General features: G+C 43.7%; 1 pseudogene; it reads left to right on the forward strand.

Moving 5' to 3' along the window:
* Positions 1-8,877: 8,877 nt before the first annotated feature.
* Positions 8,878-24,455, forward strand: part of LOC129357522 (arf-GAP with SH3 domain, ANK repeat and PH domain-containing protein 1-like) — a 59,293-nt pseudogene continuing 43,715 nt past the window's right edge.

The following is a 24,455-nucleotide window of genomic DNA, read 5'->3' on the forward strand; positions in this document are numbered from 1 at the left end:
ACCGCAACGCATGTCTTTACGCAGTGCGCCAACCGAGCACTCACCATCAAGCCGCTCGAACTCCTAAAAGTACCTCAAAGTCGATCTTCCGTGTTTAACTTCAAAACTCCAGCTATCACTCTGGATAAATGGGGTGCTTGGGACCGTTCCTCACCCGGGTCTTGAACTCAGACCCATCGGAACCGCAACGCATGTCTTTACGCAGTGCACCAACCGAGCACTCACCCATCAAGCCGCTCGAACTCCTAAAAGTACCTCAAAGTCGATCTTCCGTGTTTAACTTCAAAACTCCAGCTATCTGGATAAAGAGGGTACTTCGGACCGTTCCTCACCCGGGTCTTGAACTCAGACCCATCGGAACCGCAACGCATGTCTTTACGCAGTGCGCCAACCGAGCACTCACCCATCAAGCTGCTCGAACTCCTAAAAGTACCTCAAAGTCGGTCTTCCGTGTTTAACTTCAAAACTCCAGCTGTCACTCTGGATAAAGAGGGTGCTTGGGACCGTTCCTCACCCGGGTCTTGAACTCAGACCCATCGGAACCGCAACGCATGTCTTTACGCAGTGCACCAACCGAGCACTCACCCATCAAGCCGCTCGAACTCCTAAAAGTACCTCAAAGTCGATCTTCCGTGTTTAACTTCAAAACTCCAGCTATCTGGATAAAGAGGGTACTTCGGACCGTTCCTCACCCGGGTCTTGAACTCAGACCCATCGGAACCGCAACGCATGTCTTTACGCAGTGCGCCAACCGAGCACTCACCCATCAAGCTGCTCGAACTCCTAAAAGTACCTCAAAGTCGGTCTTCCGTGTTTAACTTCAAAACTCCAGCTGTCACTCTGGATAAAGAGGGTGCTTGGGACCGTTCCTCACCCGGGTCTTGAACTCAGACCCATCGGAACCGCAACGCATGTCTTTACGCAGTGCACCAACCGAGCACTCACCCATCAAGCCGCTCGAACTCCTAAAAGTACCTCAAAGTCGATCTTCCGTGTTTAACTTCAAAACTCCAGCTATCTGGATAAAGAGGGTACTTCGGACCGTTCCTCACCCGGGTCTTGAACTCAGACCCATCGGAACCGCAACGCATGTCTTTACGCAGTGCGCCAACCGAGCACTCACCCATCAAGCTGCTCGAACTCCTAAAAGTACCTCAAAGTCGGTCTTCCGTGTTTAACTTCAAAACTCCAGCTGTCACTCTGGATAAAGAGGGTGCTTCGGACCATTCCGCCTGCAGGTCTTGAACTCAGACCCATCGGAACCGCAACGCATGTCTTTACGCAGTGCACCAACCGAGCACTCACCCATCAAGCCGCTCGAACTCCTAAAAGTACCTCAAAGTCGATCTTCCGTGTTTAACTTCAAAACTCCAGCTATCACTCTAGATAAAGAGGGTGCTTCGGACCGTTCCTCACCCGGGTCTTGAACTCAGACCCATCGGAACCGCAACGCATGTATTTACGCAGTGCGCCAACCGAGCACTCACCCATCAAGCAGCTCGAACTCCTAAAAGTACCTCAAAGTCGGTCTTCCGTGTTTAACTTCAAAACTCCAGCTGTCACTCTGGATAAAGAGGGTGCTTGGGACCGTTCCTCACCCGGGTCTTGAACTCAGACCCATCGGAACCGCAACGCATGTCTTTACGCAGTGCACCAACCGAGCACTCACCCATCAAGCCGCTCAAACTCCTAAAAGTACCTCAAAGTCGATCTTCCGTGTTTAACTTCAAAAATCCAGCTATCTGGATAAAGAGGGTACTTCGGACCGTTCCTCACCCGGGTCTTGAACTCAGACACATCGGAACCGCAACGCATGTCTTTACGCCGTGCGCCAACCGAGCACTCACCCATCAAGCAGCTCGAACTCCTAAAAGTACCTCAAAGTCGGTCTTCCGTGTTTGAGTCCCTCAGAGGGCCTCTCAGGGCCTGAGAGTCCCTCAGAGGGCCTCTCAGAGGGCCTCTCAGGGCCTGAGAGTCCCTCAGAGGGCCTCTCAGAGGGCCTCTCAGGGCCTGAGAGTCCCTCAGAGGGCCTCTCAGGGGGCCTCTCAGAGGGCCTCTCAGGGCCTGAGAGTCCCTCAGAGGGCCTCTCAGGGCCTGAGAGTCCTCAGAGGGCCTCTCAGGGCCTGAGAGTCCCTCAGAGGGCCTCTCAGGGCCTGAGAGTCCCTCAGAGGGCCTCTCAGGGCCTGAGAGTCCCTCAGAGGGCCTCTCAGGGCCTGAGAGTCCCTCAGAGTTGTTTTTTTTTTGGTTGCTCTTATGGACTGCGTAAACTGAGCACCTTTCCATTCGAAGTTCTACAAGTACCCCAAGGACCATCGGAACAGTTAGTCTTCCATGTTAAACTTTAAAAGTCCAGCTGTCTCTCTGGATAAGGAGTGTGCTTCAGACAGTTCCGCACACGTGTCTTGAACTCTCACTTTAGACCCAGTGAGAGTTTAACGTTGTCCATTGTTGCTCCCATGGACTGAGAACTTTAACTTCCTTCTCTTTCCAACATTTACAATAGTACATTCTGGATGCAGTGTATGGTGCAGACCATTCCATAAGCAGATCTTGAACTCCCTCCACTTTCCACCTCTCTGAGTAAAGCCTCCCTAACATGTGCGGAATAAAGCACATGTTAGAGAGTTGGCTCCCTCACTGACACTCTGCATACAGACTATGCTTCGCAGTGTTCCGCCTGCAGGTCTTGAACTCAGACCCATCGGAACCGCAACGCATGTATTTACGCAGTGCGCCAACCGAGCACTCACCCATCAAGCCGCTCGAACTCCTAAAAGTACCTCAAAGTCGGTCTTCCGTGTTTAACTTTAAAACTCCAGCTGTCACTCTGGATAAAGAGGGTGCTTTGGACAATTCCGCCTGCAGGTCTTGAACTCAGACCCATCGGAACCGCAACGCATGTCTTTACGCAGTGCGCCAACCGAGCACTCACCCATCAAGCCGCTCGAACTCCTAAAAGTACCTCAAAGTCGGTCTTCCGTGTTTAACTTTAAAACTCCAGCTGTCACTCTGGATAAAGAGGGTGCTTTGGACAATTCCGCCTGCAGGTCTTGAACTCAGACCCATCGGAACCGCAACGCATGTCTTTACGCAGTGCGCCAACCGAGCACTCACCCATCAAGCCGCTCGAACTCCTAAAAGTACCTCAAAGTCGATCTTCCGTGTTTAACTTCAAAACTCCAGCTGTCACTCTGGATAAAGAGGGTGCTTCCGTCCGTTCCGCAGCCGGGTCTTGAAGTCAGACCCATCGGAACCGCAACACATGTCTTTACGCAGTGCGCCAACCGAGCACTCACACATCAAGCCGCTCGAACTCCTAAAAGTACCTCAAAGTCGGTCTTCCGTGTTTAACTTTAAAACTCCAGCTGTCACTCTGGATAAAGAGGGGGCTTTGGACAATTCCGCCTGCAGGTCTTGAACTCAGACCCATCGGAACCGCAACGCATGTCTTTACGCAGTGCGCCAACCGAGCACTCACCCATCAAGCCGCTCGAACTCCTAAAAGTTCCTCAAAGTCGGTCTTCCGTGTTTAACTTTAAAACTCCAGCTGTCACTCTGGATAAAGAGGGTGCTTCAGACCATTCCGCCTGAAGGTCTTGAACTCAGACCCATCGAAAGCGCAACGCATGTCTTTACGCAGTGCGCCAACCGAGCACTCACCCATCAAACCGCTCGAACTCCTAAAAGTACCTCAAAGTCGATCTTCCGTGTTTAACTTCAAAACTCCAGCTGTCACTCTGGATAAAGAGGGTGCTTCCGTCCGTTCCGCACCCGGGTATTGAAGTCAGACCCATCGGAACCGCAACACATGTCTTTACGCAGTGCGCCAACCGAGCACTCACACATCAAGCCGCTCGAACTCCTAAAAGTACCTCAAAGTCGGTCTTCCGTGTTTAACTTTAAAACTCCAGCTGTCACTCTGGATAAAGAGGGTGCTTCAGACCATTCCGCCTGAAGGTCTTGAACTCAGACCCATCGGAACCACAACGCATGTCTTTACGCAGTGCGCCAACCGAGCACTCACCAATCAAACTGCTTGAACTCCTAAAAGTACCTCAAAGTCGGTCTTCCGTGTTTAACTTCAAAACTCCATCTATCACTCTGGATAAAGAGGGTGCTTCGGACCATTCCGCCTGCAGGTCTTGAACTCAGACCCATCGGAACCGCAACGCATGTCTTTACGCAGTGCACCAACCGAGCACTCACCCATCAAGCCGCTCGAACTCCTAAAAGTACCTCAAAGTCGATCTTCCGTGTTTAACTTCAAAACTCCAGCTATCACTCTGGATAAATGGGGTGCTTGGGACCGTTCCTCACCCGGGTCTTGAACTCAGACCCATCGGAACTGCAACGCATGTCTTTACGCAGTGCACCAACCGAGCACTCACCCATCAAGCCGCTCGAACTCCTAAAAGTACCTCAAAGTCGATCTTCCGTGTTTAACTTCAAAACTCCAGCTATCTGGATAAAGAGGGTACTTCGGACCGTTCCTCACCCGGGTCTTGAACTCAGACCCATCGGAACCGCAACGCATGTCTTTACGCAGTGCGCCAACCGAGCACTCACCCATCAAGCTGCTCGAACTCCTAAAAGTACCTCAAAGTCGGTCTTCCGTGTTTAACTTCAAAACTCCAGCTATCACTCTGGATAAATGGGGTGCTTGGGACCGTTCCTCACCCGGGTCTTGAACTCAGACCCATCGGAACCGCAACGCATGTCTTTACGCAGTGCACCAACCGAGCACTCACCCATCAAGCCGCTCGAACTCCTAAAAGTACCTCAAAGTCGATCTTCCGTGTTTAACTTCAAAACTCCAGCTATCTGGATAAAGAGGGTACTTCGGACCGTTCCTCACCCGGGTCTTGAACTCAGACCCATCGGAACCGCAACGCATGTCTTTACGCAGTGCGCCAACTGAGCACTCACCCATCAAGCTGCTCGAACTCCTAAAAGTACCTCAAAGTCGGTCTTCCGTGTTTAACTTCAAAACTCCAGCTGTCACTCTGGATAAAGAGGGTGCTTCGGACCATTCCGCCTGCAGGTCTTGAACTCAGACCCATCGGAACCGCAACGCATGTCTTTACGCAGTGCACCAACCGAGCACTCACCCATCAAGCCGCTCGAACTCCTAAAAGTACCTCAAAGTCGATCTTCCGTGTTTAACTTCAAAACTCCAGCTATCACTCTAGATAAAGAGGGTGCTTCGGACCGTTCCTCACCCGGGTCTTGAACTCAGACCCATCGGAACCGCAACGCATGTCTTTACGCAGTGCGCCAACCGAGCACTCACCCATCAAGCAGCTCGAACTACTAAAAGTCCCTCAGAGGGCCTCTCAGGGCCTGAGAGGCCCTCTGAGAGTCCCTCAGAGTTATGGTGTTGGTAGGGATCGTTCTCACTGCTGCATTCACATTCTCAATGAGACTTTCTGATGGTACTTCACTCAGCCGTTGTAATTGGCGCCGGGGAGGCCTGGTTGTCATTCGGGTCATGATTCTCTCTCTCAGGTCAGCAGCTGTCTCGTTCAGCTCTGTTTCGCTCATTGGGGCCGTGTATCCCCTCACTGGGGGGGGACTTGTAGTTAAGTCCCCACAGTCCTGACATCCGGGTTCCTCCCTTTTGCCGTAGCATTTGTGTTGTATCTCGTCAATCTCAAGTTGTGATAGCAGTTGCCGTTTGCGGATGTTGGAACACTGAGCTACTAGTTGTTTAGCGCTTAGTGTTGACTGGGGATGTCGAAGTAACCATTCCTTCCCCAGTCTTTGCATGTAACCTCTCTCACTAGGGTACTTGAGTAGTAGCATTCCAACAGATCCACATTTTCATCTCTCGCCCATTTCCGTCTTGTTCCAGTAGCCCATTTGTCATCAAGGTGCTCTGGTTCCCCAACACCTGACGCAGACCTTGTTTGGCCGGGCGACGTCTGAGCCGGCATGTTATGCAACTTAGTATCTCTCATGGTATGAGGTAGGCAGTAGCTTGAAGGGTCTTGCCTACGGACCCAGACTGGATTCGAACCCTGCCCTCTCGGGTGATATACTGATGCCTTATGTATTGAGCTATCCAGTCAGCTATATATATATATATATATATATATATATATATATATATATATATATATATATATATATATATATATATATATATATATATATATATATATATATATATATATATATAAATTCCCTTCTCACCCACCGCGGGTGGTTCTTATCCTCTGAGCTCGGGTCCTCTACCAGAGGCCTTGGAGCTTGAGGGTTCTGCGCAGTATCTTGGCTGTGCCAAGGACTGCACATTTCTGGACTGAGATGTCTGATGTTGTTCCTGGGATCTGTTGTAGCCACTGCTCCAGTTTGGGGGTTACTGCCCCGAGGGCCCCGATGACCACAGGCACCACTGTGGTCTTCACCTTCCAGGCCCTCTCCAGTTCTTCCCTGAGGCCCTGGTATTTCTCCACTTTCTCGTGCTCCTTTTTCCTGATGTTGCAATCACTTGGTATTGCTACATCTACCACAACGGCTTTCCTCTGATGTTTATCCACTACGACAATGTCTGGTTGGTTCGCCATTACCATTTTGTCTGTCTGGATCTGGAAGTCCCACAGGATCTTAGCTCTGGCGTTCTCCACCACCTTGGGGGTGTTTCCCACTTTGATCTCGGGGTTTCCAGTCCATATTCTGCACAGATGTTTCTGTACACTATGCCTGCCACTTGGTTATGTCGTTCCATGTACACTTTCCCTGCCAGTATCTTGCACCCTGCTGTGATGTGCTGGACTGTCTCAGGGGCCTCCTTGCACAACCTACACCTTGGGTCTTGTCTGGTGTGGTAGATCTGGGCCTCTATTGCTCTGGTGTTTAGGGCCTGTTCCTGGGCGGCCAGGATGAGGGCCTCTGTGCTGTCCTTGAGTCCAGCTTTTTCCAGCCATTGGTAGGATTTACTGATATCAGCCACTTGGGTTATTTGCTGGTGGTACATCCCATGTAGGGGCTTGTCCTCCCATGATGTATACATATATATATATGTATATATATTTATACATATATATATACATATATATATGATGGAGGTGGATAAACATTGACGTCACGTCAGTAACTGATTTACATTTAAATGCTTCGTGTTTTCGCTGGCTGTCACGTCACGCGCGGGTCTGTCTTTGGATGTTCCGTTGACCAGTTAAGTTCTGCTGCAACAGAAGTGATTTCCAAATCTGTGCTCTGCTGTCATTATTATTTTCTGTACGTCGTCTTCTGTTGCAGCGAATCACTCTGCAGGCAGAGAGTCCCAGCGCGCATGCGTACAGTGGCTCATCGTCCCCGTCAACCAGGCGAAATGGGTGGGAAAGAAATGCGTGAAGTTAACGCCAACGCCGCGAAAAAAAGAGTGGGTTGGGTTTTCAAAATTAAAGCACAACGACAGAGATTCTATTTTGTTACTTTAGATATATTTTACTTTGCCGAAAAGATCTAATATGCCTGAATTTAAACAATCCTCCAAAGAAGAGTGGGACAAAAGAGTGAGACGCAAAAGAAAGATCACAAGTTATTATAAAGTCTCAGTGATGGTTGTTATTGCCAAGGTTTGCAAAACCAATTATAAAGGTTGTTTGGGATATTTTTCCCTTATTAATAAATAAATAAAGTAAATGATTAAAAATGCATTTGTTTGCTGTTGTTGTGTTTGTCTGATATTAAAGCTTTTTTGACTATATTGAAGTCAGAAAGCAAAATGTCACAAAAGAATTGAAGTGTTTTTCCCTCCGCAATCACAAATATTTATTTATTTTTAAATATATTTCACACACCATAAACATGACAAAAAAATATCTAGACATTTTAAAACTAAAAGGAAATAATAAAAAAAAGTTCACTCTGATTGAAATGGAGAAATGTACTTTAGGTTAAAGAAACATCTAAAAAAAAAAAAAAACATTTGACTAGTCCAGATGAGTCCTCTTCTTACCTAAACCAATGTACTGTCTTTGATTAGTAAATCACAATAACTATACTTTAGTGGATGGACAGTGTTATATTTTATAAAATACATGGAAAGAATAATCAAATTATGTTTGTTATTATGGAGTAATGTAAGAAATTCTAAGTAATGACATTCGCAAAACAGTGAAACCACTGATTGTATATCTTGAATTAATTCTCAAACTCTGTTCAGTCTACTAACCAGGTTCTGGTTCTGCTGGAGGTTCCTTCTTGTTAAAGGGGAGTTTTTTCTCTCCACTGTCGCTGCTTGGTTGAATGCTGCAAGTCAATGACTAATTTGAATAATAAATTAAATACACTGCATTGTTTGATAAGTAGAATGGATATATGTTTGGATGAAAGTGACTGTTTTGGCACAATATAACTAAACTGAATTGAACTGAATGAGAATAAAAAAATTATCTGATATTCAGTTCAATTCAGTTCAGTAAAATGTTATTAATTCCCCAAAAGGCAATTAAACAAAATGCAATGAACAGCAGCAGTGCTTACAAAAATAGACATGTATCCACATAGAAACAGCTTAAAGAAAGTACATGAGCATGTAATGCTAAAAAGAAGTTTAAAAACTGACATGAAGAACAGTTTTAGATAAGGAGATGAAATTCTCTGGGGACAATATTAACATCAATATATGAATTGATCCAGATTTCTCATGTATTGGGTTGCTTTTCGAAGCAAAACAAAATTGCGCCATAAAAAAAATAAATCAAAACAGAGTTAAAAATATATATACGTATAGATGACTGGAAACAAATAATTGAAGAAGGTTGTGCTAAAAAGTTTCGATTTTCATACCCAAAGCATGGACTTTTATTTTGAAACTCTTGATCGGAAGCCGCCCTTTCTCAAACCGTTATCTTGACTCTGCCTCCTCGCTCAGCTCTGAACGCGGCCGAGCAGCAGGAGAGAGTGGCAGTGAATGTGTCCGAGGCACCGTTTAGCTGTTTAGAGAAAAAAAGAAACACACAAAAAAAACTCAAAAACTACGGCGGAAGAAGAGAGGACCAAACCCCGGTGCGGACCCACACGACCTCGGCTTTACCCTGGACTATGATAACCCTCAAACAGAGGCTGGTAATAACGGGACGCTGTGTTTTTTTTGACGACAAGCGGCTTATTGCACATCTGTAGAGCATAATGAAGGCATCCGCTATTCTTCACGGGTTTTCCTCCAGCGTTTAGCCACAGCACTATTTAGAAATGCGTCGCTCTTTAGACGTCCTCTGAAGGGAAAAAACACACACATATAGAGAGAGTCATCGAGGGGGGAGCTAGCTGGTTGAGAATTGTGCTAAAAATCCTCCTCCCGTGGCCTTTGGAGGACAGTGAAGTCATTTGAGAAGGAGGAGAAGAAGACACGTCCAGATCATCATCCCTGATAGTTTTACACAGTTTCTGCAGAGGAAAATAAACGGCGCTGGCTTTCCCGTCGATCCGATCCAGACCCCGCCGGCTATCTTAATCATTCTTCCTTCAGATCTTACATGGTTTTGCCTTTCTGAGCAGCCATCGCCGACCCTTTTGTGGGCATTTATCCCCCCTCCATCCTACCCCCCCTCTCTCTCACACACACACCGTTAAATTAAAGGATGCCGGATCAAATATCGGTGTCCGAGTTTCTCTCGGAGACAACAGAGGATTACAATTCTCCGACGACGTCCAGCTTCACCACCCGCATGCAGAGCTGCAGGAACACAGTGAATGTGCTTGAGGAGGTAAGAAAAGATGGAAAAATGTGACTTTATATGTCGATCCCACCAATCTCAGGGATGCTGCTTTTATAAATCCACACCACGCAGCTCATTTAACGTGTAATCCACATGTTTGAGAGCTTTGCATAGACAAGATGCATGGCAATCAGAGAAGAAAATAACTGCACCTGTTGCTTTAAAGCTACATTTTCCCAACCATCAGCCTGTAAAAACAAATATTTTCCCAAATGCATTCAGTCAGATTTACCTAATCTATTTTATCTGTCCAACCAGAGATGTGGAGTAATAATATAATAGAGGATGAGGATGGCTTTTGTTGGAGGAGTGAAGGAAATGGAAGGATGTGCACTCAAGGCCTGCAGCTCTCTGTGTTCAGGATTACATAACTCAGGGCTTTGGAGTGTGCTGCCAGGCTGTAGCTGAGTGTGTGTGTGTGTGTGTGTGTGTTTGTGCGACAGAAAGACCTATTTTAGTCACAGGCAGTCAGATGTGGATCCCTCTCTTTCAAACATACACTCAGGAATGAGTGCATTTTTAAAAAGCGAATAAATTCAGGTCAGGTGATGTTTGTGTTTGCATGGGTTTCTTTGTTCCCAGCCCTGTCTTGGTGTGATTAAATGGAGCATCATACCAGGAGAGCAGCACACACCTTCGCCATCGTCCTCTGATGCCCAAATGTGACCTAATTCCCCCCACTTCCAACAACTGCAAGCCCAAATTACATCAGGGATGCAGTATTTAGTGTAATCTCCCATGTAAGGTAACATGAGCTTTAACTGTGACACCCAAAGCTCCATTTGCAATGCTTGAAATACAAATTAAAGACAGTATAAATGTAAAAGAGACGATAGATTTAAACTATTTGTATGGAGTAACACATTATTTGGAAGAGGAAGGAAAATGGTGCAATGAAAATATGAAAAGTGCAGTTTCCACACATATTCAACCCACTTTACTCTGGTATTCTTAAATGAAATCCAATCAGCGTTTAGAAAACACCTAACTGTGCTCTTCCTGTGTGTAATTGAACTTTGTATGAGGTTTATTATTGAACATTAGTGAACTAATGGCATAATTAAGATAAATAAACACTGCAGACAGATCAGGGATGACGCTCTGGAGAAGTTTAAAGCATTATTTTTGAAACTTTGAAACATTTTACAGAGCTCCTTTCAATCAATCATCTGAAAGTATGGCACAACTGAAAACCAGAATTGCTGGAAAATGATGCTCCAGTGAGATGAGAGCAAAACTCAACCGTTTGGTATATGCAAAAACACGGTAGTGGTAGAATTATGCTGTAGGGAAGCTGGTCAGAGTTGAATGCAGATGGATGGAGGTAAATGCAAGGAAACTCTGGAAGAAGACTTTAGACTTGTGTATGTTCTTCCAGAACGGTCCAGTCAAAGTCCAGGCGTTTGTCCCACTGAGAATCTGTGGCTGAACGTCACAGTTTATTAGATGTGAAATGATTAATTATGATGAATCAATGACTGAAATAACCACCATCTAATTTAGGAATTGATTAACTGTTACCTGGAGTATTTAGACTCAAAAAAAGACCAATTGTATATAGAACAATAACTGAAGCAGTAATAACTGAAAACTGTAGAATAAATATATACATTTTGCATTTAAGATAATAAAAAGACTGTCTGTAAATACGTTTTTCCCAGAACTTCTGAAGTTGCATAATTTTAGCTTCACCTGATTAAAAGTCTGTAAGAAAATCTCTTACTAAGCACATTTTACTATCCATTTATTAACTCATTAATCCAAAACTGAATCAATATATTGCTGATGTTAAGTAAAGCAGAAAAAACTGAGCTTTTCACATGTTGAAGTATTTCTTTATCTGCATATGCATCATTTGCTACAAATAACCAAAGCACACATCAGAAGAATGCTATTTTATTGCATGTTGGGCGTTGACATGTTCATTTTCTTACTTGAATAAGAAAATAAATTATTTGTTTATCTGCATCTTCATTGTATTTATAATGTTGTATAATAAGGCTTAAGCAGTTAGATGAAAACCTGCAGAATGTGCTATTGTCTTCACCTGATTAATCAATACAATAATTGACTAATAAAATAATTGTTAGTTGCTCTCCATTCAATTTAACTGAGCTTAAGAGACTTTGCAAAGAAGAATGCAAATCTCTAGACGTGTAAGGCTGAGCAAGGTGATTCTGGAGGCTAGAATAAAAGCATGCCGCACTTTTAAGAGTTTTATTTGTAAAAACAAATCTGCTCTGCTCATTTGTGTCAGCTAAAATCCCCATATATGAGTTTGTAGAATGTAAAGACGCGGAAAAGGTTAGGAGTCGGCGTCTAAACTCCTGATTCCAGTTTGTTTTATCATATTTTTAGAAAGTCTCTCCAGAACGCAAGTCAGGGCTGTGTTTATCCTCAACATGGAGCCACACTCCGAGTCTGCTGACTTTTAACAAGGAGAAGGCTCGCATCATGAATCACCTCCCTGGCTCCGTGCCTCTGATCCGGGGAGGCTGCTGCTGCTGCAGCACAAACGAAAAACATCTGTCGGACAGGGCGGCCATGTGCGCGGCGCTTCAGTAGCCGCTCTGGAATTTCTGCAGGGATCACATGACGGAGAAGACTATTATGAAGAGCGAAAACAGAGCGCAGCATCCTCCTGGGAGTTTAAAACAAAGATGCGCCTGGAAAACTTTCAGGACGAGGGGGGAAATACACCCGAAGTAAACGCCGCGTTTATTGAAATCCATGATGTTTACGTCGCCTTTCTTCCTTTCCTCTGCAAGTAATTTCCTTGGTATGTTGACAAGGTAAATTATGCAACGGTACAGCGTAAATATTTAATACTGAAACCTGAGGGAGAGATTTGACCCAGCAGGAGAGTTGTCATTCTCCCTGTGCTTCCACTGAGTCATGAGGAGGAAAAAAAAAAACTGCTGCTGCATCATGTCGTCTCAACTCAGCTCTGAGGATAAATTATTGATCAGTTTGCATTAATGACATGAAAACATTAATGTTTTGCCTTTAGAAACATCATCTCCGGTGTTTACACTCGGATCAGATCAGAAGTGAGGAAAACATGGAGCCGCCAGATGGAGAGATAAAGTTTTAAAAATAGCCACTCTTGCTTTGTCTGCCTTAGACAAAGGAGTTGAGATGTATGTGTGTGTGTGCATGCGTGTGTATGGCAGTGTCACTGGGGGTATTATAAGTGTGTGTTTGCTGTGGGGGTGGCAAACCGGAAGCTGGTAGATGTGTCTGGCTTTTATTTTTGCTGTCATCTTCGGTGCAAAGCAAATCGTTGTGGTGTTGTTCCCACAGAGCACATGGCAGAGAGAGAGAGAGAGAAAGTATGTGTGTGTAGCTTGGATTATTCTGTTGGTGGATTTAGAGATGACTGTTTTGTTTGTCAGATTCTGGAGATAATTTCTGTTTTTCATCAGCAGGATTTTTGCCCCTTAAATCAGAAGAAAATTCAGCAAATAGTTGACTAGTCATCTTTTTGTCTGTTCTCTTTCATAAGTGACTAATAAATGTAACATTTTTACTCATTTGAGTCTTGAAAATCCTTATTTGAAATTAAATATATTCAGTTGATGTTTTTATGAGTGCTCTATTTCTTTGTATTGTCCAGATTTGTTAATTTTATATAAAATGATGGAGCGAAAACCAGAAAAATCTCTAAATTTAGGACATAAATTAGTTTTCTAATTTAAAAGCATGCCGTTAGGGGTGGATAATATTGACTTAAAGTTGTTTTTATTTATTGATCTTGTGATACTGATAAACACAATGATTTGAAGTTTTTATTACTTTTTATAGGTAGCTGTATGGCTACCTGTCACAGAAATTATATTCCCACAAATACAAAGACTGCTCTAGAAAATCATTCCCATTGGTATCATGATTCTGTAGCACCGCCAGTCACATAAAAAAGTGTGATTTCTATCATTTAATTGCAAACACTGACTGCATTTAATCATATTTTCAAATTTATTGATATTTATTGATGCTGTCATTGAACAAACAGTGGATAAAGTAGTAAAAATAACATCTTGACAATAAATCAACTTATAAAATATTTCTTTAAAATTTTTTAATAAATAATACTATAAATTCCCAGCCCTATGTTTTAGCCTTTATTTCAATTTTAAAAAACTATAATTACAAGTTTTGGTACAGGGTTCCTATTGCAAAAGTATAATTTTAATATGATAAATGTGATTAAAATGCATCCTATGCCCTGCTGTTTCTTAAAAATATTTGTTTACAAAAAACAAAGTTTATTACAAAAGAAAAATCCTATAACCGCTAAAATCTTACGCTTCTAAATTTTTGTTTACATTTTGTGAAGAAGGAAGTTGTGCATATGTCTTCTTCAGATATTTTTGTGTCTCTTACTTTAATTGTTCTTGGCACAGCGCCACCACAGGTGAGGGTGCGAACTGTTATTTCAAAGTTTGTTTGATACAGTATAGTGTGAAAGTGAACAGCACCAGCTGAAAACGTAACAAATGTCTACTGGACTATCAGGTGTGGGAAAAAACCCTAAAACAATCCACCAGTGTCTAAAATTTCCTTCTGCTCTTTAAATAGAAATCAGAGGTAGAAAAGTATCTTATCAGATTGTGCCGAGTTTATTTAACAGGAAAAGGACATGTCACTCTGAGGCTCTCCTGTTTTTGTCCATTTTTTTATTCTTTTCCTCTGAAGTGAGTTAATATCAACAGCTTGGACTTGTAATTCCCCCTAAGGGGTCATGCAGTGTGTGTCCCTGTACACCACAGATGGCACTTTGCGTCACTGGGTTTGCTTTTCTCCAAACCACAGAGAGGCCACAGTGGCGATGCAAAGGGGGAAACCCTCAATGCGTTGGCGATTCTTCGAGCATTCCTCCCTGCTCTTCGTCACTCGGGCCGGTCCTGGAAAAATGTTGACTTATTTTACAGTCGCTCTTTTCAAGCATGGCTAGACCTGACGTGAAGGGCAGGGCCTTTCATATATTCTTACTTTTATGTAACGGTCTTCTCAGATTGCACACTCTCTACAGTGACACTGACTTTGATAGAAAAACAAATAAAAATGGAGGATTATTTCCCATGAGGAACAGGAGGATTCCAACCTTGCCGTATGACGGGCCGTTTCAGCATAAAATCAATTTCACTATTCTTACGTTCTAGATATTTTGGTATTAGGGAATTATGATTATACTTCGAGTAAAAAAAAACCTATTAAAGAAATCTCGTATTACATTCTGATTAGTATAACTAATGTTAGATTACCATTCATTTGTATAGGAGCTTTAAGAATGTGATTTGTTGCTAAAATAAAAATCAGCTTTACATTCCTCCAGTTTAGTTTCTCGTGTTAGACTTTCATTCAAGGACTCGTGAACCAGAACAAAAAAAAAAACAGAGAGAAAAGGCTACATTTCTGAGCATAACATGATGAGAATACGTCATTGCTATGACACTGTTATTGTTTCTGTTCATAAAAGGGGAGGCATCGCCTCCCCACACTTCAATGCACTTATTCATGAGGGATTAAGAAATGCCTTCGACATTAAAACGCTTTCTGGATTCACACATGGGTTGGGTAAAATAGACTCTAGCTAAACAACAAGGCTTTGCTTGTTTACAGTAAAACATCTATAAAGGTGCCCGGAAGGAAATCAGCATCTGTCCTTCAAACATTGAGTATTCGTTGTAGATGCTTCGGGTCGCCCGTCTGGAACCCAGCACACCTGAGGCCGTGTTCCCGATGACACGCCATCATGTGAGGCTTCAGCGCCGCCACATGTGACATCCAGTCCGCCGGCGGGGAGTCGGCTGCAACAATGGCGGCACAGATAACTAAAAACGGCTGCTTTCTTTTGTATTCACTCCCCGCCGCATTCGCTGTTCTTCATAATCAAATCTTGTTATTAAATATTGAGGACTATAAATCTTTTTTAAGTTGTTTGTGATCCTCACAATCAACCCTCAAACAAATTCTTCTAAGGCCAGTTTTTTTTATATTTGCGTTTGTTTAATCACTTAAGTACCACCAACTCCCTTCTCCACCAGGACAGAAAACGGTGAATTATTCAGGACTGGACGAATTTTTATCATGTGCGGCTTTACATAACAAATTTGAGTGCGCGCTATTTAAGTCTTCCCTCTACAACGTTGCAGCAGAGGAGTGCAGCTGTGTCACAGTCAATTATTAATGAAGTTTTGGCTTTTTATTCATCGTCTGTCCCTGATGTCTCCAAACTCAATGGGTCTCACAGAAAAGAGGGACGCTCATGTCTCTATGCAGACATACTAACGGGTCAGCTTGCTGCATTCAGGAAGACATTTCTTGTTCACAAATTAACCTCCTACTTGCAGTTTATTACAAGTTTAGTTTAAACTTATGCATAAAGATTTTTATAGATTTTATTTTAATATGTACATGCTTTTTATTTGTATGTATTCTGTTTAAAATATATGGATATATATTGAATATGTAGCATAATTTCAGAAGTCAAGCCACAGTAGCACAACTGGAAGTTAAAACTACACAGAAATGGTTTGAAAATAACAAATTGACAATATAATACAACATGGATAATCTGTGAAAAGATCAGTTTTTTCCATCTCCTTTCTGAGGTATTATTGCTGTCTGAAGTAATCCATCGCTCCCAATCCAAAATCACCAATCAGAGCTAGAAGGAGGGTCTTAGCGCTGTCAGTCAAGCTTGTGTATGTCCTGCTCAATGTGCTAAAGGTGGAAAAACAACTTACTGTTTCAGGAAAACTGTTTATATATTTATGATGTTGTCATGAAGATGTAATATGTGATCATCCCAATAATAAAGTAAATCTGACAGAATAACAGGGTTTCCCTCAGAAACTCGGTGGTAGAGGTGGTAGAACAGTGACGTTTTTGAGTTAAAATTTGAAAATATCACTAGGTAATTGTGTGTTGTTAGAAGACATTATTAATAATCCCTAAACACGTTAAAAAAGGTAAACATCAAAATCTTTTAAGATAAATAAACAAACAATGTTAGCTTGGTGGGGACTCAAGTGAAGCCTGGTGGCCCGCCAGGCTTATTATACACTAGAGGAAACACATTCAGTTTGGGCATCACTTCTTTAAATTTCCCTTCTGGCTCTTTTTATTATGAATTTGTTTTCAGTCTGACACAGCAGGAGGTAGGGCTGTGTTGTATTACTTGTTTGTCTGCTTGTTTGCTGAAATCTGATAATAGATCTTCGGGCCACAGCTGCTGGCCTACCTTCCTCCCACAGCTGCACTGCGTATATCATCAAAGGCTATTAGCTGGCAGCGGATAAGCTGTGGACCAGACCTTCCTCTGGCGTTCTGATCCTTCGCTCTTCCCTCAGATTTAGGTGTCAGTGTTCACGTCTGTCTGCAGACCTCAGGGTGTTGGGGTTATCGCTGTTGAATTCAAACCTTTCCCCTAATATATGGGCTGACTTTTAGTCTATTTAAGGAAGCAAACTGTACATATATATTCTCCTGTCTGTGTGTGTGTGTGTGTGTGTGTGCGTGCATCAGATTTTAGCTTGTCGGTGATGACAGCTCAGTACATTTGGGGCGTGAACAGCAAGTCTTGTGTGTGTTTTCATACTTTTGTGGAAATCATGGTGCTACAATGTTTTTTTTTTTTAAATAAAAAATTATCAACATTTTTGATGTTTGATATTTGCTGCTAAATATTTAGTTTCTGCAGCAACGAGAAACTAAATATTTCTAGTTGCTGCAGCAGATGTAATCTGTTGATATTTTTGTATTACAACTTGGCTGAATCCTAACGCCATGTGTTCACCCAGAAAATGTGATACTTACTTGGCCCTTTAATTTCGAGGGGTTAGCAGATATTTGTTTTTTCTATAAAGAGACTTAAAAAAACTGTCACTGTATGTGCTGAGAAAGTATTTCCATCTTTACAAATGTCTTCTATTTTTTTTTCTTTTACCAATTGTGTCAAACTATTTAACCATTTTTAATACCAGACAAATATGACCTGTCTAAATATGAACAAAACTTTTCAGATGATAACCAGTCCCTCAAGAATGCTATGTTACTTTTTTTGTTTTTTTATTAGATTGTTGCAGCCTAATCTTACTCATTTTGTGGCAACTTTTTCAGAAAGTTGCAGTCAAAATTCCTAGTTTGTTTATGCCAAAAACTTTCTTACAAACATTTGAAACTGCTGCACATAACCTTCCTAAAACAGACACGGTTAGAATGTAAAGTATAAATAATAATTTCAAAAATGTTTTTGAAATAGTAAGCAGGAGATTCTGGACTAGGGACAATCTAATTTATTATGAGGGAAATAAATTAAAATCCACAATTACCACGATTACTCCATATGTAGTTCTTGGTTTGTTTCGGTCCTCACGTTTGAGCTGTTGGTGGACTTTTGGTGTGATCTTGGTAGATCGATCACTTCTGAAAGTATTTGGTCGAAAGTATCACAGATATTTCAGAAAAATCAACTAATTGTGGTGTCCAATCAGCCAAACTCGTTGAACTGCAAGTCGCAGGAATCTTGTTGATGATACAAGATTTTCTCAGCATGATGCGTTCAGGTGCAGCTGCTAAACTAGGTTGTTGAAATATGAAAACAAAACCGGAGTAATTTAACCATATTTTATTCTCAAACAAGGGCACAGTCAATTGGAATATTTTAAAACATTGACTTTTACCATAACCATATCTGTTTAGTAATTTGCTTAGCTTGCTTATACTACTTTATTCATTCATTCATTATTATTTGGCTATTTCCTTCTGTTTTCATAAGTAAAACAGAAGGAAATAATATTTAGTCTACTTCAAACTCAGTGCAACAACATTGGCTATTTAGCTTTGCTGTTTCTTTGAGCAACTGTCACTACACCTGTCAAACTATAATTAGCATTCAACTGAATCTTAGGAGATAACGCTGTCCTAGGATGTCCATCTCTGCCTGATTAAGAGTTTTAAACCTCTAAGTTTAAGTATATTTTGGAAGTCTCTTACTGCTTGTTCAAAGAACTGCATGGCTGACATTCTTACAGCAGCTGTAAAGCTACAATCCGTGGCATGTTGGGCAGAAGGAATGGAAGTGCCCTTTGAATAGTAGCTGGAGTTTGTGTTGGGCATTGCTGCGATTGTTTGTCCAGTTGCCGAAGCGTCCAAATGGTCCGTGGGAGTAGATACACCTGTGGTCTTAAAATGTCTTGAGTCACACAGAGTGTGAAATGTGAGACTCAGCTGCAGGAAAACTTCAAGGAATGCTGCTAAGTGCTTTGCAGAATCCCTAACTGACCAGCGACTCATGTCTGTGCTGCTTGTCTGTGCTTGGAAAAGTTATTTACAGGCTTGAGAAATGTTGCATCTATTAGCGGTGGTTGATCAAGGCGTTACAGTTTTTGGCTTCAGGAGTTAAAGGTTTTACACTATTGTTTTTTTTTTTATTTGAATTAACAGTATATTTGTACATTCAGTTCAGTTCCATTCAAAAGCTTTTCCTCCAAATGGAAATGAAATTTTATCCTTTTAGTAGACATTTTCATATTGGGATGTGCAGCAGAATATTTTTAATTGGTTGGTTTAACTGTTTGTTTTATACTTAACTCTCCAACTTATTGGCAAGCCTGGTGAAAATGTGTAAAATGCTTTTAAGTAAATACATTTTTAGTCTCAATATGTTATTTAAATTCCTGCACAGTTCATTGTGTTTCAATGAAAAAACAAATTATTTCCCATTTGAAGAGTGGCTAAAAGAAATGGGCGTTTGTCTCACCATGGAAATATAAAATCATAAATTACTAATTGAAAGGATACATACAATTTGTATGTTTTTTAAAGAATCGTCAGGTTTGTTAGTTAATAAAAGACCTTATATTGTCTTTTTCTAAGAGATTCTTCTACTTCAATAAAAGACTAATTTAATTCCTTTAAAACATTTATTTTTAGTAATTTATTTGGTGGGTTGCCGTACATATTAAAGCACCAAAGCACCTTTCAGTTTTCACTTCTTCCTTGCCTAAAAGTCATATGAAACTTGTGGGTTTTTTATCTGCAGCACTATCATCCTTTGGTTTGTTTTTGCAGCAGTCACATTTGTGAAGTTTGTGGAAATAAGATCTTCATTGCGAAACTGAAAACTTTCTTTTCTTGCAGCGTAAAACCAAAATTAACTGCTGCAGTTCATAAAAATGAAATAGCCTGGCTTCACTAAAATATAAATTTAAACAGAAATGTTAGATTTGATTAAAAAATCATTTTTCTTCCTTGTTTTTAGGGGATATTTTTATTTTTGATAGCTGTTTTAATTTAAGTAATTTAGGAGCTACTTCATTATCACTCTACTTTATTTTCCTGAGGAAGAAAAAGTTGGTAAACATACATAAAATAAATTCTCTGACTTATACATGTCATGAATTGGTGGTGGAGGTGGTGAGGCAGCACGCTGGAGACCCAGGTAAGTGAACGGTGGTGTAATTTAATAACAAAATAGTCCACAAAAACACAGTCAATAAACGGAGTCCGCGGCCAGGCAGCACGGCTGAGCGGAAGCCAGGGCTCAACGCCGGTAGCAACTGGTCTTACAGGCGGCTAAACAACACAAAACGGCAGACCAAGGCAAAAGTACGACAACGACAAACAAAGACAAGGACCCGACGAGGAACAAAGGACACAGGAGGGACTAAATACACTGAGGGTAATCAGTGACACACCTGGGAACAATCAAGGGGAAGACAGGACAACTAGGAGAACTCAGGACACAGAAACTCAGAATTAAACACAGAAAAACACAGAACCTGACAGTACCCCCCCCTTAAAGGGCGGCTACCAGACGCCCAAAAACAAAATCCAAAACCCAAAAACCAGGGTGGGCGGAGGGGCGACGGAAGGAGGGCCAGAGTCCAGAAAACAAAAAACTACCCACAAAAGGTGGGCGGAAACACAAGGAGGGCCAAGAGTCCAAAACTAAACAGAAAGAGGGCAGAGGCGTCGAGGGGGGTCCGGAGGGCGTCCTCGGCGCCCGCGGCAGACCCCACGGGGAGGTCCGGAGGGCGTCCTCGGCGCCCGCGGCAGACCCCACGGGGGAGGTCCGGAGGGCGTCCTCGGCGCCCGCGGCAGACCCCACGGGGGAGGTCCGGAGGGCGTCCTCGGCGCCAAGGAGCACTAGGGGACTCGGGAGGAGCACTAGGGGACTCGGGAGGAGCACTAGGGGACTCGGGAGGAGCACTAGGGGACTCGGGAGGAGCACTAGGGGACTCGGGAGGAGCACTAGGGGACTCGGGAGGAGCACTAGGGGACACGGGAGGAGCACTAGGGGACACGGGAGGAGCACTAGGGGACACGGGAGGAGCACTAGGGGACACGGGAGGAGCACTAGGGGACACGGGAGGAGCACTAGGGGACACGGGAGGAGCACTAGGGGACTCGGGAGGAGCACTAGGGGACTCGGGAGGAGCACTAGGGATCTCGGGAGGAGCACTAGGGATCTCGGGAGGAGCACTAGGGATCTCGGGAGGAGCACTAGGGATCTCGGGAGGAGCACTAGGGATCTCGGAAGGAGCAGAGTCCACGGAGGCCGGAGCGGAATCCGGCGGAGCAGGAGCAGGAGCAGGAGCCGGAGCGGAATCCGGCGGAGCAGGAGCGGAATCCGGCGGAGCAGGAGCAGGAGCCGGAGCGGAATCCGGCGGAGCAGGAGCAGGAGCCGGAGCGGAATCCGGCGGAGCAGGAGCAGGAGCCGGAGCGGAATCCGGCGGAGCAGAGTCCACGGAGGCCGGAGCGGAATCCGGCGGAGCAGGAACGGCAGCCGGAGCGGAATCCGGCGGAGCAGGAACGGCAGCCGGAGCGGAATCCGGCGGAGCAGGAACGGCAGCCGGAGCGGAATCCGGCGGAGCAGGAACGGCAGCCGGAGCGGAATCCGGCGGAGCAGGAACGGCATCCGGAGCGGAATCCGGCGGAGCAGGAACGGCAGCCGGAGCGGGGTCCGGCGGAGCAGGAACGGCAGCCGGAGCGGGGTCCGGCGGCGCAGGAACGGCAGCCGGAGCGGGGTCCGGCGGAGCAGGAACGGCAGCCGGAGCGGGGTCCGGCGGAGCAGGAACGGCAACCGGAGCGGGGTCCGGCGGAGCAGGAACGGCAACCGGAGCGGGGTCCGGCGGAGCAGGACGAGGAGCAGAGGCTGGAGCTGGGGCTGGGCTGACGGAGCGGATGTCTGGCCTGGGAGGCAGAGGTTTAGCATCCCAGGCCGCGAAGGCTGTCTGGCGTATCTCCTCTGCCTCCCGCTGCAGCTCCACCAGCGCGGGGTGCTGGAGACGTGGAACCCAGTAGTCCAGCAAACATACCCAGGCGTATGGCGAACCCTAGCCGTCTGAGGGCGAACGTGGACGTGCTCTTTGAATCCTCATACTCCTGGATCGTTCGGAGCAGCTCCTCTACACCCTCTGGGTCCATGATGTTAAAGCGTGCCTCACCGTATTTTCTGGTCGGGTCCTACTGTCATGAATTGGTGGTGGAGGTGGTGAGGCAGCACGCTGGAGACCCAGGTAAGTGAACGGTGGTGTAATTTAATAACAAAATAGTCCACAAAAACACAGTCAATAAACGGAGTCCGCGGCCAGGCAGCACGGCTGAGCGGAAGCCAGGGCTCAACGCCGGTAGCAACTGGTCTTACAGGCGGCTAAACAACACAAAACGGCAGACCAAGGCAAAAGTACGACAACGACAAACAAAGACAAGGACCCGACGAGGAACAAAGGACACAGGAGGGACTAAATACACTGAGGGTAATCAGTGACACACCTGGGAACAATCAAGGGGAAGACAGGACAACTAGGAGAACTCAGGACACAGAAACTCAGAATTAAACACAGAAAAACACAGAACCTGACAATACAAACATGGCTGTGAAATTGATTTTCTTCTGTTTTCCACAGCTCGTTTCAGGTAATCAAATAAATTTGAATATCAGACAAAGATAATCTCAATAATTACACAAAGCCGTTTCCAACCCATGATTTTATTCAGGCCCTGTGTGACTCTGCTGTGCTGTGGATCATTGCTCCGCTGCACAAACCAACAGTGGTTGACCTTAAGGTCACAAACTGGGACATTCCAGTCAGGGTCTTCTGTTTGATAGCAAAATTCACATTTCCACCAGTTATGGCAATTATCCCAGTCCAGAAGCACAGAAGTAGGTCCAAACCGTCACATTACTGTCACCACTATTGGGTTTAGCTAACTGCATGTTGATACTTTAGCATTTTTTCCCCTCCGGTTGTATTAGGTGGCTTCGGATTATAGCTCTGGTAGATGCTTTTTTTGTGCATTTTATATTTTGTGTATTATTCAGGGTTTCTCCCAGTGTATTACAAGCCTGGCGGACCACCAGGCTTACTTGTGCCCCTACCAGGCTAAGTCTATTTATTATGTTTGTATTTTTTAAAGATTTTATAGTTGTCAAGATATTAATCTTCTAATATTTCAATAACACATGATTATCAAGTGATATTTTCAAATTTTCTGTCAACTTTAAACTTTTTTTTTAAACTCAAAAACACATTCAACCACTGGATGAATGACTGCCCTATCACCTAACAATCAGGCTTAGCAAGTTTTCTGGGGGAAACTTTGTTATTGTTTGTATGTATATCTTCTATTTTATTTTGGTGATTTTTTTTGCCCATGGTCTGAAGATGAAAAATACACTATTTGGCTAACCCTGTTGCTTAATAAATGCCTGGGAGTTGGTATGAAGAATGTCCTACTTGACTCGCTCCATGTCTAAATCAGGTCTATGATATGATTTCAACAGCTCACCCAACATAAATTCGTATCAATGTTGATAGGATTAGTTTCTGAAGCTGTTGTTTTTGCACCAATTGTTAATGTCGTTAAAAGACAATCTGTTTGGATATTTTTTAGTCACCAGCTTTCAGTTTTCTTTTTGTCATTTCTAATTCCAGCTGATGTCAGGTAATAATTTAACGTCTCATTATAAATGACTTCCTCACTGTACATACAGAGGTTTCCTGCGTCTGTGATGCTACGTGTGTAAAACACAGCAGTGTGTGGGTTTGAAAACATGCACATTGGTCTAAAGGAGCTGGGATCTCATGTAGCAGAGGGGAGTCTAGCACTGCTGCATCCACAGCTTGGCTTTCCACTGACTGACCATACGCATGCGTGTTAGGGCCTGCGCGTCTCTCGAGACGTGCAGCATCTTAGCAGCTCAGGAATTATCCACAGTGTAGAGGAAAGCTCACGGCTGAGCACCTCAGCGTGGTGTGAGAGAGCGAAGCAGGATGCAAGCAGCAGGATCGATAGCTGAAGTAGATAATGGAGATACCGCTTTGTGATATTTCCCTCTATCTGAAATGCAGTACTTTACAAAATTTTCACAATTTGTGACTTTACAGCCACAAACTTGAATTGTTTTCACACAGTAAGCGTACTGGAACTCAGTTTGGATAGCTAGGAAACCAAGCAGAGTTCGACAGGGGTTGGTAGGTAACTGCACTGTGCCTGTTGAATGTGACGTAACAATCAGGAGGTTTTGAAATGTCTAGTTTTCTTGACATCAAAAAACATTCATATTTTATTGCCAAAAAACAGCTGTGTGCTTTTGTTGTGGCTGTTGTTTCTAGAAACATTTGAGACCCAAAAACTGAAGTAGGAAAATGTGCAAAATGTGAATTATTCAGAATGAGTCCCGTTTAAATGATCACCTCTGTGGAAATGCAATCA

The sequence above is a fragment of the Poeciliopsis prolifica genome, unplaced genomic scaffold (genome assembly GCF_027474105.1).
Source record: "Poeciliopsis prolifica strain line A6 unplaced genomic scaffold, Auburn_PproV2 SCAFFOLD255, whole genome shotgun sequence".
Classification (NCBI taxonomy): Eukaryota; Metazoa; Chordata; class Actinopteri; order Cyprinodontiformes; family Poeciliidae; genus Poeciliopsis; species Poeciliopsis prolifica.